The 13,844-nt window shown below is 45.0% G+C and overlaps 1 long non-coding RNA gene across 2 annotated transcripts; it reads left to right on the forward strand.

Moving 5' to 3' along the window:
- Window positions 1-239: 239 nt before the first annotated feature.
- LOC114016914 (uncharacterized) lies at window positions 240-7,652 on the forward strand. Of its 2 annotated transcripts, XR_003561680.2 has the most exons (5): window positions 240-416; window positions 752-815; window positions 2,766-2,899; window positions 6,116-6,287; window positions 7,333-7,652. It is a non-coding gene; the product is annotated as an uncharacterized LOC114016914 (long non-coding RNA). The 2 variants fall into 2 exon arrangements; XR_008730394.1 differs by having other exon boundaries at window positions 6,116-7,652.
- Window positions 7,653-13,844: the final 6,192 nt, after the last annotated feature.

Consider the following 13,844-nt stretch of genomic DNA (forward strand, 5'->3'; position numbering starts at 1 on the left):
CACACAATGCTCCTTATTTGCCTTCAATCACTAGCAGATGCAGAATGGTCAGATCATTTCCCTTTAAACCGACCTAAGGGATTAAAGGAATTTAAAGGAATTTCCAACTAACTAGTGCCTCTGCTTTCCCTGACTTTACTTCTTGAGCCTTCAGGGTCAGAGCCTCTGGTAACTTAATCTGTCTCTCCCTCCCCCTGATTTGTTCGCTTCCTTCCTTTTGTTTGCCTCCGGAGCAGTAACCGAGTAGCCAGGCTCAACTCCTGTGTTTGCTGGCTTCTAAATTCTTACACCAAACATTTGTGTAAATCTGGTGGGAAGTGGGCGCTCTGCTGGAGCACAGGAGTCTAAAATGCACCTTCATAGCCGTTTTCAACCTTTAATCCTCGGGTATTCATAGGCATGGAACTGCATCGAAGGTAAATGCGAAAAGCATGCCTGTTCAGATTTGCCATGCGAGGGTCCTAGTCTCTACTGGAAAAAGGTGTAGGGATATAAGAAGGACTGAAAACTGCCCTCCGTGCAGCAGCCAGAGCACTGGGAACAGCGCAGGTCCCCCAGTGCTGATGAAAGCTGTCCCGCAGAGGAGGGGGCTGCAGGGGCTGACGCGCAGCAGAAATTGCAAAGTCCCACGGGGCGGGGAGGGGGGTGCGGGGAGGGAGGTGGGGGGAGGGGGGGAGAGGAGGGCCACAATCTGCTTCCAATCAGGGATGGCTAATGGCAGTTCTGCATCTTTTGTTGGTTTTTGTTTCAGAAACCAGTTAGGAGCCTTTGTGTGGATTGTCTCAGCTATCAGGGGACAGGAGCTTACTCAGCAGGTGGTCATCGGAGAAGTGGCTGATGCCTTTAAAAATACCTCTGCCTCTTTTGTTCTCTGCCTGATGCCATGACTTTGGTGTTTCTAGTTTTGACATCTGCTCTTCATCCAATTACTCATTTTGACTATGTACTTGTAGGGCACGGAAGGGGCTTTCTTTCAAAGGCTCTATGTGTCATTACTTTCTTTGCTGACTGCCATCTTCTCTATAAATCGGTTTCTGTTAAAAAAAACCCAAAATCAATCCCAGCAACCTTCTAATCAGGTTGGTGATCAAAAAAATCAAAACCAGCTTTGTTAGTGTTTTTCCTTGAATTTCTTAACGTGATGAGTGATTATAAAAAAAAAAAAGGTATTTAAAACTCTCACAGTGCATCATTAGTATCTGAAAGTTAGAAATTCTTAATTGACTGGATAAAAATCTTCAAAATATGAACAAAATCTTTCAAAGGAAGACAGCGATTTATGCCTTTTAATTACCAAGAATGGGGGTGGGGGGGTGGGGGGGTGGGGCAGAAAAAAAAAGAATCTCTTGTTGATACTAGAACTGCCACCTCCCTCTTCAACGAATTATGGTCATCAAACAAGTGTAATTTAAATGCTTATTTTGCCTACACATTCGTGATTAAAAAGAGGAAAACATGTAAAGCATGAGAAGGCATATAATGCATGATTCTCTGGAATAATGTTGGATTTTTGGATATCAAGCAGTTGGCACTTACAGTTATCATTTATGTTATTTCTTCATTGTAAACCAACAGGTAAAACTTGTAATGATAGAGCAAAGCCTAAGGTACCTCTGCATTCATCCAAAGTGGCCAGAAGTGTTTCCACCAATTTTGTCATTATGTCTTTGGAACTGAATTGAAAAAGCCCAAGGAAACCCAGAAAGATGTCAGGTTTAGGATATCAATGGGATCTGAGGTCAGATACAGAGAGAAAAACTAGACGATGAATCTGAGGAAAAAAAAATAATAGTAGTCATTCTTTTTTTGAAGTTCAATCTTTTCTTGTTGAGTTTTTAGAAAGGAGGAAGGAAGTGTTAATGAAGCTGCTGTGTCTGCACAGCAGCCTTTTAATCCCGTGGCTCCTCCTTCTGTGCACTGCTCTAGGAAGTGCTATGCTGTGTCATTTGTTGCTTTTTGGCGACAGGGAAGAAAGTGATTATATAAGGTAAATAAACCTTAACTGTGGGAAAGATGGAAGGAAAGACATTCTTCTTCATTTTTACACAGGCATCTTCCCATAAATGAAGGAGCAAGTTAAATGTTTCAGATGAGATGCAAATATCTAAATTAGCCTCAGAGTATGTGACTCTTTCTAGCAGCTCGTGGAAATTTAGACTCATTTAGCCTATCCAGGATGTACATATTGCTGAATCCTGAGTCCAAAATATTGTCTGTCATTCTTTTAGGTGAAATTTCTCCATGTTACGCTGGTGAATGAGGCACATCTGTTAGTTGCCTCAACAGAGAGGGACTGGTTAATTTCTCCCATTCATGCCGGTTTGGAAAAGAGGCACTGCCAGCTTGCTGGAAGTGACCTCTATGGATAAACCCATGGACAGAAGGAGTGTGAAGGGGTCTTTGGCCCAAGGATTTTACTGATGGAAAATGTGGGGGAAATTACTTGGTCCTTGGAAGTCCAAGGCAGGCAGGTAAACAGTCCAGCCAAAGGAGGGAGTGCACAGCGACAGCTTGTGCTGCACAAATGCGTCAGGTGGCAATCTAAACAGGTAGTATGAGATGTGGAGAGAGAGACAGCTATCATTTAAATTGCTAAAATACATATTTTGTAGTGTGTTATACTCTTTTGTTTTAAATGATCCAACAGATGGTGGTACTTTCTTCCAAGTATTTAGGGAGGCTAGACTTGGCTTTCAGAACAGGGATGTTTTTTCTGATATTCAATCTACATTTATTTTGGCTTTCTTCCATCTTCTGACTCACAGTTATACCTTCTTGGACTAAGAACTCTGTGTGGCTCCATACTGCAGACCACCACATAGTCTCCAAGCTTGTTTGCTTCTGATGATGAAGAGGAAGAGGGTCTCAGAGGATCGCTCGTAGTCAGTCCTTGACCTGGGTAATTTTGATGTCTTGCTGGTGTCTGCATCCTGCAGTTAATCATAGCAGCCGTTAATTGGTATTTAGCTGATCTTGCTGCATTTTAAGTCTGGAAATACTGAAAATGATTTCTGTAGAAGAAATCTCAGGACCTGTGGTTTTGATCATGCTGCTAAATCCTTTATTTATGCAAGTTCTCTGAACTTTCTTTGACGTGTTAGCAACTTTGTGTCTCACCTTAGTTGGCAAGAAATTAATATTGATGTTTGAGTTCAGTCACACCACTGCTATACAGATCCATATGATGGCTTTTTCATATGGTTTCATAAAATGTATTGCTCACTTTTGCCACCACTTTTCTATTACAAGTTCGTTGCTAATTTTGATTTTTCTATTAGTTTTATTGAGCTTTTTTACCTTCACTGTTTTGCAAGTGCCTCCCTCCTGCTGAATATCTGTTTCAGTTTATTTTCCCTCAGACACGTTAACTTGCCTTTTTCATGTTGAATCTCGTTTTGTCACTTCCTGCCTATATTTCTGACCCCTCTAGGACACTTTGTTTTATGATTAAACAAACCTGTTCATGGGATCCTTGAAAGAAGAAATCGTGCATTTGTAGGTTTATTTGTATTGAATCATAGTGAAAATTACACCTTGAGGGAGGGCTTTATTACATTTAACTACTTAGCCAGGATTTATTAGAATAAACAGCATAGGAGTCAAGACCGTCCAGATGGGATCTCACTCAAAACTGTGCTTCAAAATATATATGTTGACTTGTGGGTTATCTACATATGATTCCTTTGATTAATGAAGCTTAGATCAGCCTAGATGAGTTACTCATTATTGTGGGTTCAGATACTCCAAAATGCTTTATATATCATGGATTTGGACAGGTTAAGTGTAGTGACTGAGGGGGAGTTTCCCTTTTCGAGGTACCTTGTGTGTGGGACCAATAATTTAAAACACCACATAAGAAAGAATTTACCTGTACACTGTGCTCTGCTGGGGTTAAAGTATTTATAGCATTTTCTGGACTCTGCCTTTTTTAAGGAGTCTTAGTTTTTGTCCTGCTGTACAGCAAAGGGAAATTCCAGCTCAAGGCCAATTAGAGGTTATGCAATATTGGTGGGGGTTGAGGGAGAACTGAATTTCTGCACTGACATTGTTTTTTGTCAGATCATAACTCTCATCTTATTTAAGAATATCGTAAGAATCAAAGCCATATTTTTCTGCTGATGTGTTGAAGAGCCCAAAACCTCCAGTTAAATATTGGATAGTTTGATTTTGTAGAAAGTTTATAGGAAAAGAAAGCATTTTGTCATGTAAGTGGAAGGGTTGTACTGAGCCAGGTTTTCATCTGTTGCATCAGTGTAATGCTAAATGAATTCTACTGATCCTAGTGGGATGACGTGGGATTTTTTTCTGGATTCACACTGGCCTCACTGAGATCAGAGTCTAACCTACTATTTTTTAATGGACTTTAGGGAAAGTACTGAGGCTATCTGAAGGATTTCAGCAATACACAGGGACTGTGTGAACATGTAACTTTTGCTTTAAATATACATATCACAATATTTTAGAGACAACAGCAGGGAAAAAAGTCCTTGGCAGGAGTGACTTACAGGCAAAATACTTTTTTTTTCCTTCCCTATTTTTTTTTTTTTTAACACTACAGTGCTGGCAAAGTTTAAATAAGCACACTGCACAGCTATGGAAGAAATAAAACTCACAACTGTATTACATCAAAAACTGAAGCTCTGGCAAGCTAAAATCAAAGCCCATGTCAAGTACATCAAGATCACCATCAGGCTTTGTCTGCCTGCTCAAAGAGCTTACTCTTGATAAAGGGGAAAAAGGCAGGAGGGAGCAAGGTTTTACACTCATAACTCACATTCCATATCACATAACAGCTGCTCTGGGCTTTGTCTCATCCTTGAAACCTATTCTTCACTGAGGAATGAAAGAAAGGAATGAGAAATCCACAGGAGGAGGTGTGCAGTGCCTGTGCAGAGATTCTCGCCATGCTGACAGCTTGCTGTAATGCCATTTAAATGTAACCACCACCAGCTAAGGAAACAGGAACATGGCTGTGTACTGCGTGTGCCTTCCCCTTACCCCCTGCACACTTGTGCTCATTACAGCTCTTTCTTTAAACTGCTGGCTAGACAGCTGGCAATGCCTCAGAGGAGTGCCGAGTAAGGGAGCATATAAATTACTGTTGCGTTTTACGGCCAAGATAAACTCAAACTGCAGGGTTATAGCCTGAACTGACACACAAAAAAGAGAACCTAGCAGGCCTCTGAAAAGCAAAGGGAAAAAGAAAGAAAGCAAGCATGTTTTGGCGAACCTACAAGTCATGTGGTGGGGGTAGGGGGGAAGCAAAGCCATATAAAATGTAGAGCTTCTTTAGGTCTGCAGAGAAAAACAAGGTTAATACTTCTGTGCATGCAACCGTAAATCTGTAATTTAAAATTAGTTGGTTTTTTTTTTAAATAGCTGTGGGCTTGTTTGTACTGTGTCGTCACTGTAGATTTGCAAAGATGGTAAAGGATGTGTGGTGATAATTTCTGTATTATGCATTTTATTAAGTGAAGCTTAGTAAACATGTAATTTCAAGTGGGTCAGTGCTTGGATAGTTTCCAGATGAACACTGAGCAGGTTGCTCTGCTTGGAACTGTCTGTGCTGGCTCTGTGCCTCCCATATGGGATAGGCTATAGCTTGTTTGAAACAATGAGTTCAAGATACCCTGGAGTGTGAAATAGTTATTAAGGTTAAAATATTATTTCAGCTCCATGGTCATTTGCAATACACTTTACACAGGAAAGAACAAACAGTGGTTCCTGATTTGAGGAGCTTTATTTAATCCTGCACCCACTGTTGGATAGGTTATACTAGAGAACACAGGATTTCTTTGAATGCAGGCATGGCTCTAGGCTGCAGCTTGTAATACCATGTGACAAATATTCAGATATTTCTGTATAGACCCTCCAGTTCGTTACCTAACACCACTGCAAGTGTACCCTGGGAGTGCCACATAGTTCATGCAACAAAGAGAAGCTGAAAATGTATACAGGTTGACTCGTTCCCTTGGGAAATAGTGCTCAAGTATCAGAAGACCCACAAAATAAGTACTGGAATTACTTTCAAAAAACTGTGGACTGGATTGCAGTGTGTGGTGTGTGTTACTGCTCTGCTGCAAGGAACCATAAAACATGAAGCTTTATCTTTCAGCCGGAAACCCTGGAACCTCTGGGAGACCACGATCTAAATCAAGAATCAAAATACTTCCCCAGCGCAACTGCAAATTGAAAAGAAGCCCTAGTACTGTGCTGGCAAATATATGGATGGAAGATGACTTCAAAATGCTTAAAAGGTTCCCAGAGCAACTTGGTGACTTTTCTAGGTGAGAAAGATATTAATGTCAGGTATGTACTTGTTATGATTTGTGGATGCCTGAGAGGTGAGAAAGGGAGCTTTCAAGAAAAGCAATTATTTGTTTGCTGTATGTTAACAGTATGATGGTGTTTGTTTAAAAGTTATCATACTGCACAAATAAAATGTCATGGCTAAGGAAAGTGAGGCAAAATGCTCTACACAGTTTATTACAATAGAAGTCCTGCAAAGACAAACCATACCATGGTTTTGACCTTTCAAAATCAAACCCATGCTGCCTTCAATCAACACTGTACTGTCTATACCAAGCTGAAAGACTGAGTTTAAAAAGACTTTTCTGATTTCAGTTCAATTTTTAAAAAGTTACTATACTAGGATCTAGTACAAGGAGGAAAGGCTGAAGGAAAGGTCTGACAGGAACCTCATGAAATTTAACAAGGAGAAGTATAAAGTCCTGCACCTGAGGAGGGACGACCCCAGGCACCAGTACGTGCTGGGGGCTGCCCAGCTGGAAATCAGGCTGGCCAAAAAGGCCCTGAGTGTCCTGGTGGACATCAAGTTGAGCATATGCCAGCAATGTAGCCTTGCTGCAAAGAAAGTGAATGGTATCCTGGGCAGCATTAAACAATTTATTACCAGCAGGTTGAGGGAGTGATCCTTCCTCTCTGTTCAGCACTGGTGGGGCCACACCTGGGGTACTTTCAGTGCTGGGCTCCCCAGTACAAAACAGACACTGTCACATACTGAAGAGAGTCAAGGGAAGGGCCTCAAAGATGATGAAGGGACAGGAGCTTCTCTCCTATGAGGAAAGGCTGAGAGAGCTGGGTCGGTTTGTTATGGGGGACCTCATCAATGTGTATAAATACCTGCAGGGAGGGTGCAAAGAGGACACAGCCAGGCTCTTTTCACTGGTGCCCAGTGCCAGGACCAGAAGCAGTGGACACACACTGAAACACAGGGGGTTCCCTCTGAACATCAGGAAATACATTTTTACTGTGAGGGTGACACAACAGTTCACTGACCTTAATGATAAATCTCTAGCAGCTTCTTTTCAGGTTTTGTTCTTAATAGTGAGAGAAGTGCTGGAAGATGACTGGAAAATGTTGCTGAAAATTGGAAGAAACAAGTACTAGAACAAACAATACTGTCTGGGAGATTGGCTACACAGCTGGTTGAAGTACTGATGTTCTAATGTGCTCGTGGTATTTGCCAGATTCTGCTTCGATAAGGAAATACACTAAGAATTACTTTCTTGTGAGATGAGCCACCACAGGAAAGATGTACCAGAGAAGACATGTTCTCCCAAACCACAGCCAAAGCCTCGTGCCTCAGCATTGCTTTTACATTGTCATGTTTGCACAATGAACTTTATTAAAGCAAATACACCATCCAAATTACTTGTACTAGTTTTTGGTAGTAGCTATTATTTTTATACAGTTCTTATACTAGTTACTGCTGCAGTTGCTGCTACGAACATGTCCCTACAGCTCTCTCCTCTTCGCTTGGCAACCCACTCAGCCCAGAGACACAACCCTTCTTTCCCAAGCTATTGCGTTGAACAACATTGCAGGGTTAACAGCAAAGGCCACCTGATTTGCAACTCACTTCTTCCTGTGCTAGGCCTTTAGGGATGCTCCAGCACTTACCCTGCCAAACTCCAGTCACTTAGCTCTGCCCACAGGTTCCAAAGGTGTATTGTCCTCATGCTTAGTCCAGGCTTTCTTAAACCTCCCTGAGCCTGATTCAAATGCTGAAGGGAACAGAAGTGCTGATTCCTACTTGCACTATATCAAACCGGTCCTCTACACAAAAAATACTTGAAGCAGTAGAGAGAATATTGACTCTAGAAAGTTGACAGGATTATTGATTTTGTTCATTTGCTTTCTGGATTTTAAATGTCAAATAAAAACATAGGAACCCATTCAAAGAAACAGAGACAGTTTCCTATCTCCCATTTATATCGTTTGCAAAACGTACTTAGTGTTTTACCTTCAGTTGATCCTACAGAGTAGCCACAGAGAAACTGCTTAAATCCGGGAGCATCATATGGGTACCAGGACTGCCCAGACAAAAGGAGGGCTGTTTAAATCACAGAGCCCTTCTTAGGCTCAGAAATGGGGAGAAACTGGGCAGAGATTTTGATCTCCCTTCACCTGCACTACTTGGGAAATGCATTTCCACACAGAGCTGAGGAACCCAGAGGGAAATAAAGGAGTCCAGATTGCAGCTATTCAGGGCACAACATGTCCAAGGCCACGCAATGTTCAGAGGAGGAGAAACTCCACAAACCCAGCAGGCTGGGCAGTGACAGCAGCCCCAACCCTGCCCATCACAGCTCTTGCCCAAGCATGCCCTCAGGAGGGAGCTCCAAAGCGACCACTACAGCAAAGAGGGCAGCGACACTAATGGATGTGGGGGAAGTGCCCAGCTGGATAACCTCCACCATGGGACACTGTGATGCCTAACGCTGCAGCCCTCCCTCTCCCTCTCTGGCCGCCAGCTCCTACCGACAACGGGACACAGCACTGCCCTGGCATCACCTACACCATTTCAAGACCGTTGCACCTGCAGCACTGGAAATGACAAGTAAAAACTGCTGCTCAGCAGCTTCCTCTCTTACTGCTGCAGCATGCCAGCACACGGGCACCAGGCTCTGATGTCACCGCCATTAGGCACAGCATCATGGAGACATTTGAGAACTTCCACTTAGTACCCTCAGCCAGCTGGTGCCAACTCTTTAGTGCTTGCTGTCTGGCCGGACCAAGCCCAGCTGCCCAGAGGAATGCCTACAGCTAGGCACCACTTTGGTCTAACCCTGTCAAGAGAGTTTGAAAGGGGGCCATCTTCAGGAGAAATATCTCCTGCTTTGTTTCAGATGAGCTCTTTGAATTGACAGACTCAACTTCCTCTGTCCCTCCAGGATGGATCAAAAGCGCACCTTGTGATGTTGATCTAGCATCCCTCAAGGATGAAAAACATTTCCAAGCATGCAGGGGGGGCCACAAAACCAACAGAGTTCATTGCATTTCTTTAGAGCAGACCTCTGGTGAAACTGATGATTTCACGTCCCTCATTTTTCCAAAGAAGCTTTGAAGAGTTCTCCAAAGCAATTGGTTTCCATCCATTCAGTGGGTTGATGATGGCATCATGTTGCCATCGACAAGGAACCCCTCAAAAAGGAGGTGCTGGCACATACCTTTCTGTGCCACCGTTTTTAAAACTGACAGCATGACAAGTTTCCTTCATCAGCTCCACCTCTATGCATTCACCATAGTACAACAGGAGTCAAAAATGTCTGACTCGCTTGGTGAATTTCTGGCAGAAGCAAAAGCATCTTCTGCTCATAGCAAGGTACATCACATCCCCTGTGCATGAACTGACTCTCATAGCAATTGTAGCACAAAAGCTTCACCTTCCAGTATCATAGGCCTTGGCAATGGAAGAAAGAAGGGCAGGAAATGCTTAGAGATTCATTCCTTTCTCATCGTTTCAGATGAAAACACAAGGGTGGCCATTATATCACAGAACCAGAGCATAACCTTTTGTTCTGCCTAAGCTTTAGGTTTCAAATGCCCAATAGAACTTGCAAAGACCCATGTTGGTCTTTTGCTGTTACAAGACTCAGTTCTCCTGTCTTGGTGTTTCCCCACTCCAAAGACTAACTCTTCTTCTTGCTTCTACTACAAACCCATCTTCAAGAGAAGTGATCCCCACTCGCTTGAGAGGTTGCCCTGGTTTTGACTGGGGTAGAATTAATTTTCTTTTCAGTAGCTGGTGCACATGCTGACAGCACACGGATGGGTATGGCTGTGGCTGGGTGGTGTTTACACTCAGTCAAGGACTTATTATTTTCTCAGGCCCTGCCAGCAAGAGGGCTGGGGGTGCACGGGAAATTGGGAGGAGACACAGCCAGGACTGGTGACCTGAACTAGCCAAGAGGTATTCAGTACCATATGACGTCATGCTGAGTATATAAACTGGGGAAAGAGGAAGGAAGGCGGGGGACATTTTGCATTATGGTGTTTGTCTTCCTGAGTAACCATCACACAGGATGGAGCCTGGCTTCCCTGGGGATGGCTGAGCACCTGCCTGCCCATGGGAAGCGGTGAATTAATTCCCTGTTTCGCTTTGCTTTCCTATGCATCTTTTGCTTTACCTATTACATTGTTTTATCTCAACACTCGAGTTTTACATTCCTTTCTGATTCTCCTCCCCATCCCTCCAAGTGAGGGGGAGTGAGCGAGTGCCTGCCTGGGGCTTGGTTGCCACCCGGGGTTAAACCAGAACAGCAAGCAAAGAGTTGGCCACCAGAGGAGAGCAGCAGCTGCATTTCCACCGGTGCCAGCTCTGGAGGAAAACCACTCCAGAGGCAGCCCAGATGTGCAGCGCGGGGGTGCAGCCGCTGCTGCCAGACCTCGCGCCCCCTCCCTTTCCCTGCCACCGCAGCGCAGCCAGGCCCTGCCCGGCCCCCAGCAGCGGCTCCTGCCGCCCCTGCCCCTCCAGCCAGCCAGGGCACAGCTCCCACGGACAGCCGGGCACCTGCACAGAGGGCCGGGGTCTCCCGCCCTCCTGCCCCTGCACCGGGCGCAGCGGCCCTGCCGGCCCCGGGGCTGCCCCGCGGCCTCACCTCGGGCACCTGGGGTTCCCGTGGCTGTCCACGCTGGCAGCAGCCCCTGCTCTGGCCGTGCCAGGGCCACCGAATGCCCACTCCCCAGCCACCCCTCGCTGCCCAAACCTGACCGCCACAGGCAGCGGGCTGGGACCCTGCTGCTCGCTATGGCAGATCAGGAGACCCACCAGGTACCAAGCCAGCAGCGTCAGGTACCTGGAAGCTGTCGCAATAAGAAACCCCACCCAGCTGTCCTGTCCTGTTTATACAGCCGAATCCCAGACTGACTTTCTAGTTCACCAGTCAAAGCAGAACCAACTGATCCAGAAGCAATTACTGATTTCTTGTAACAATCAAGCTCAGATTCTACTAAGTCCCAGATCTTTCACCTCACTTGAGAGCTTTCCAAGTTTTTGTCAAGTCATATAGAAGCAAACCAATGTGGGAATGCAGCTTTGAGTAAGGGTCTGAGGTGGAAACAGTCTTCCTACTAAAACCTAACCACCAAAATCATTACTGCTAACAATGCTGATCCGGAGCTGGGGATGCCGCTTGTACCGAGGCAGGTGCTGAGAACTTCTGGCCTTGCAATGTCGCCTCCCGCAGAGGGCAGGCAAATTGTGCCTCACTTCGGTTTTCTCACCCCCTGGGCTCCACCACAGTGGGGTTGAACCCCAGGGGTGAGCAAGAATATCCCCTGCGGTGTGCAGAGGCACTAGAACTATATTTAGTTCATACAAAAAAAAAAAAAAAAAAGCTCTACAAATAAATTAAGCTTTACTAACATTTAACATAGAAATTGACACCAGTGTACCCACTTGCTCTGCATGTCAGAGCATCCCATGTCATACACAATGCCAGGGTCTCCTGAGGGAAGAGTATGTGTCCAGGGCACAGAGATCTTCACAGGGGTGCCCTCCCCCCTCATCTGCTTGTTTTCAGTGTATTGCCACCGTGACTGAACAAGAAACTCCTACCACGAAAGAAGACTCAGAGGACATGGGCCAGGGCAATGTGCCCATGAAGCTCAGAGAAGAGTGCAGCCTGGGACTGATCACAGCTGCTGAAAGCAGCTGACCTGATCTTAACACCAAAGGGACCTGGTGGTGGCCTTTGTTTTAGATCGGGGTCCTCAAACTACAGCCCGTGGGCTGGATACGGCCCCCCAGGGTCCTCAATCCGGCCCCCGGTATTTACAGACCCCCCCGCCCCCCCGCCGGGGGTTGGGTGGGAAACCAAGCAGCCGCAGATGACTGCCTGCCGCTGCATCCGCGCCGGCCCCTGGTTAAACAGTTTGAGGACCCCTGTCTTAGATTAACAGCTATCAACAGTGGAGTGGTGATCAGCTGATGGTGGGAAAGTTTCTCCCTCAGTTCATTCAAAGAACTTGAATGTCTTCCTGAGTTACACAGGTCAACATAGGGGGAGTGAGTAAGTGGCTCTGCTCAGCACAGAGAACCTAAAAACTAATGAAAGACGTTCATAGAGAGCATCAGAGTTGAGATGCCTTCAACCCACAGATGCCTTTCTGGCAATTGGGGATGCCCAGTATCGTGATGGTGAGCATACTAGGGAGACGAATAATGGGAAGCACATTGTCATCGTGATTAAACTGTTTATTGCAATTGCTACATATATTTTGCTAAGTCTGTATCACTCTGCTAAATCAGAAATTCCTTGTAACAAAGTATCTTCAGACAAGTAAATCTGATATTAAAAATTACACATTCCATGTATGGAACATACAAAATAACCTGGTCAGAGAGCAGCAGACTCTGACAAGGAGGTTCCTCTTGAACAAAAGGGAACACTTTTTCAGTGTGAGTGTGACTGGGCACTGGTACAGTTTGCCCAGAGAAATTGTGGAGTCTTACACCTTGGACATGTGCAAAAACTGTCTGGACATGGTCCAGGGCACCCAGCTTTAAGTGGCCCTGCTTGAGCAGGGAGGTTGAATCAGATGAAATCCAGAGGTCCCTGCCAGCCTGAACTGTTCAGTCACTCTGTGATTCTCAGAATCATGTCTTGCCTTACAGGTAAGCATGTTGACTCTGTCCTCTTCAGGCATTTCTAGCCATGGTCCTTCCTAAGCCAGGAATTCTTACACAATGGTTTGGGTTGTGCTGGTTACATTCACATCCTGAGTCTGTTTTGTGATGCTAAAAAATGATGAGTCTTTGTAATATACAATGAAAATGTGGAAAAGATTGTGTTCAAAGAGCGTTCAAAACAGATGTGACTTGGAGTTCACTATAGCCTTCCTGAAAGGCACTGGGTCACCCCTGCTATGTGTAGCAGTACTGGGAGGCGGACTGGTGTGTGCTGCCCTGTTACCTGGCAGCCTGAAGGCTATGTCCCTGCTCTGGTGTGCAGAGCATTACACACGCTCAAGGTGCTGAACCTCTGTGAACACAGTGGGGGGAAAAAATCAGAACTACCAGAGGGGGCCCTTTTGTGTCATACAGCTAGAGAGGAAATCTGTTTTTTTATAGAGAACTTGTCCATTCCCTTCTTAACAGAAATATAAAACTCCTGGGACTAACCCTATATTTTCTGTAAAAGGGTGGACTGAGCCCAAGTGCAGATTACCTGTCACTTCCATAATTATTACACTTCTAGGAACAGCTTTTCATCTCCAGAGATTTCTCCCTGGGTCCAGCAGAGCACCTCTATGATGTCCTAAACCTGGCATTGATATATAGTGTCACCAGTATGTGACTGGACATAAAAGCTATCTAAATACTGTAATCTGTTCTCAGCCCACAATAACACACACACTTGCATCCTTTCTGGTGTCTGTCATGAGTGACGATGCCTGACAAGTACAGGTAAGAGGCCTCATAACATTGCATGCAAGCAGATAGGGTTTGGGATTTTTTTTTCATCCATGAGGGAACTATGCAGTTATAGTTCCATGGCTGTGAGCTCTTCCAGTCAGATAAAGGCAGCTATGGGAAA

Source organism: Falco cherrug, chromosome Z, assembly GCF_023634085.1.
Source record: "Falco cherrug isolate bFalChe1 chromosome Z, bFalChe1.pri, whole genome shotgun sequence".
Taxonomy (NCBI): Eukaryota; Metazoa; Chordata; class Aves; order Falconiformes; family Falconidae; genus Falco; species Falco cherrug.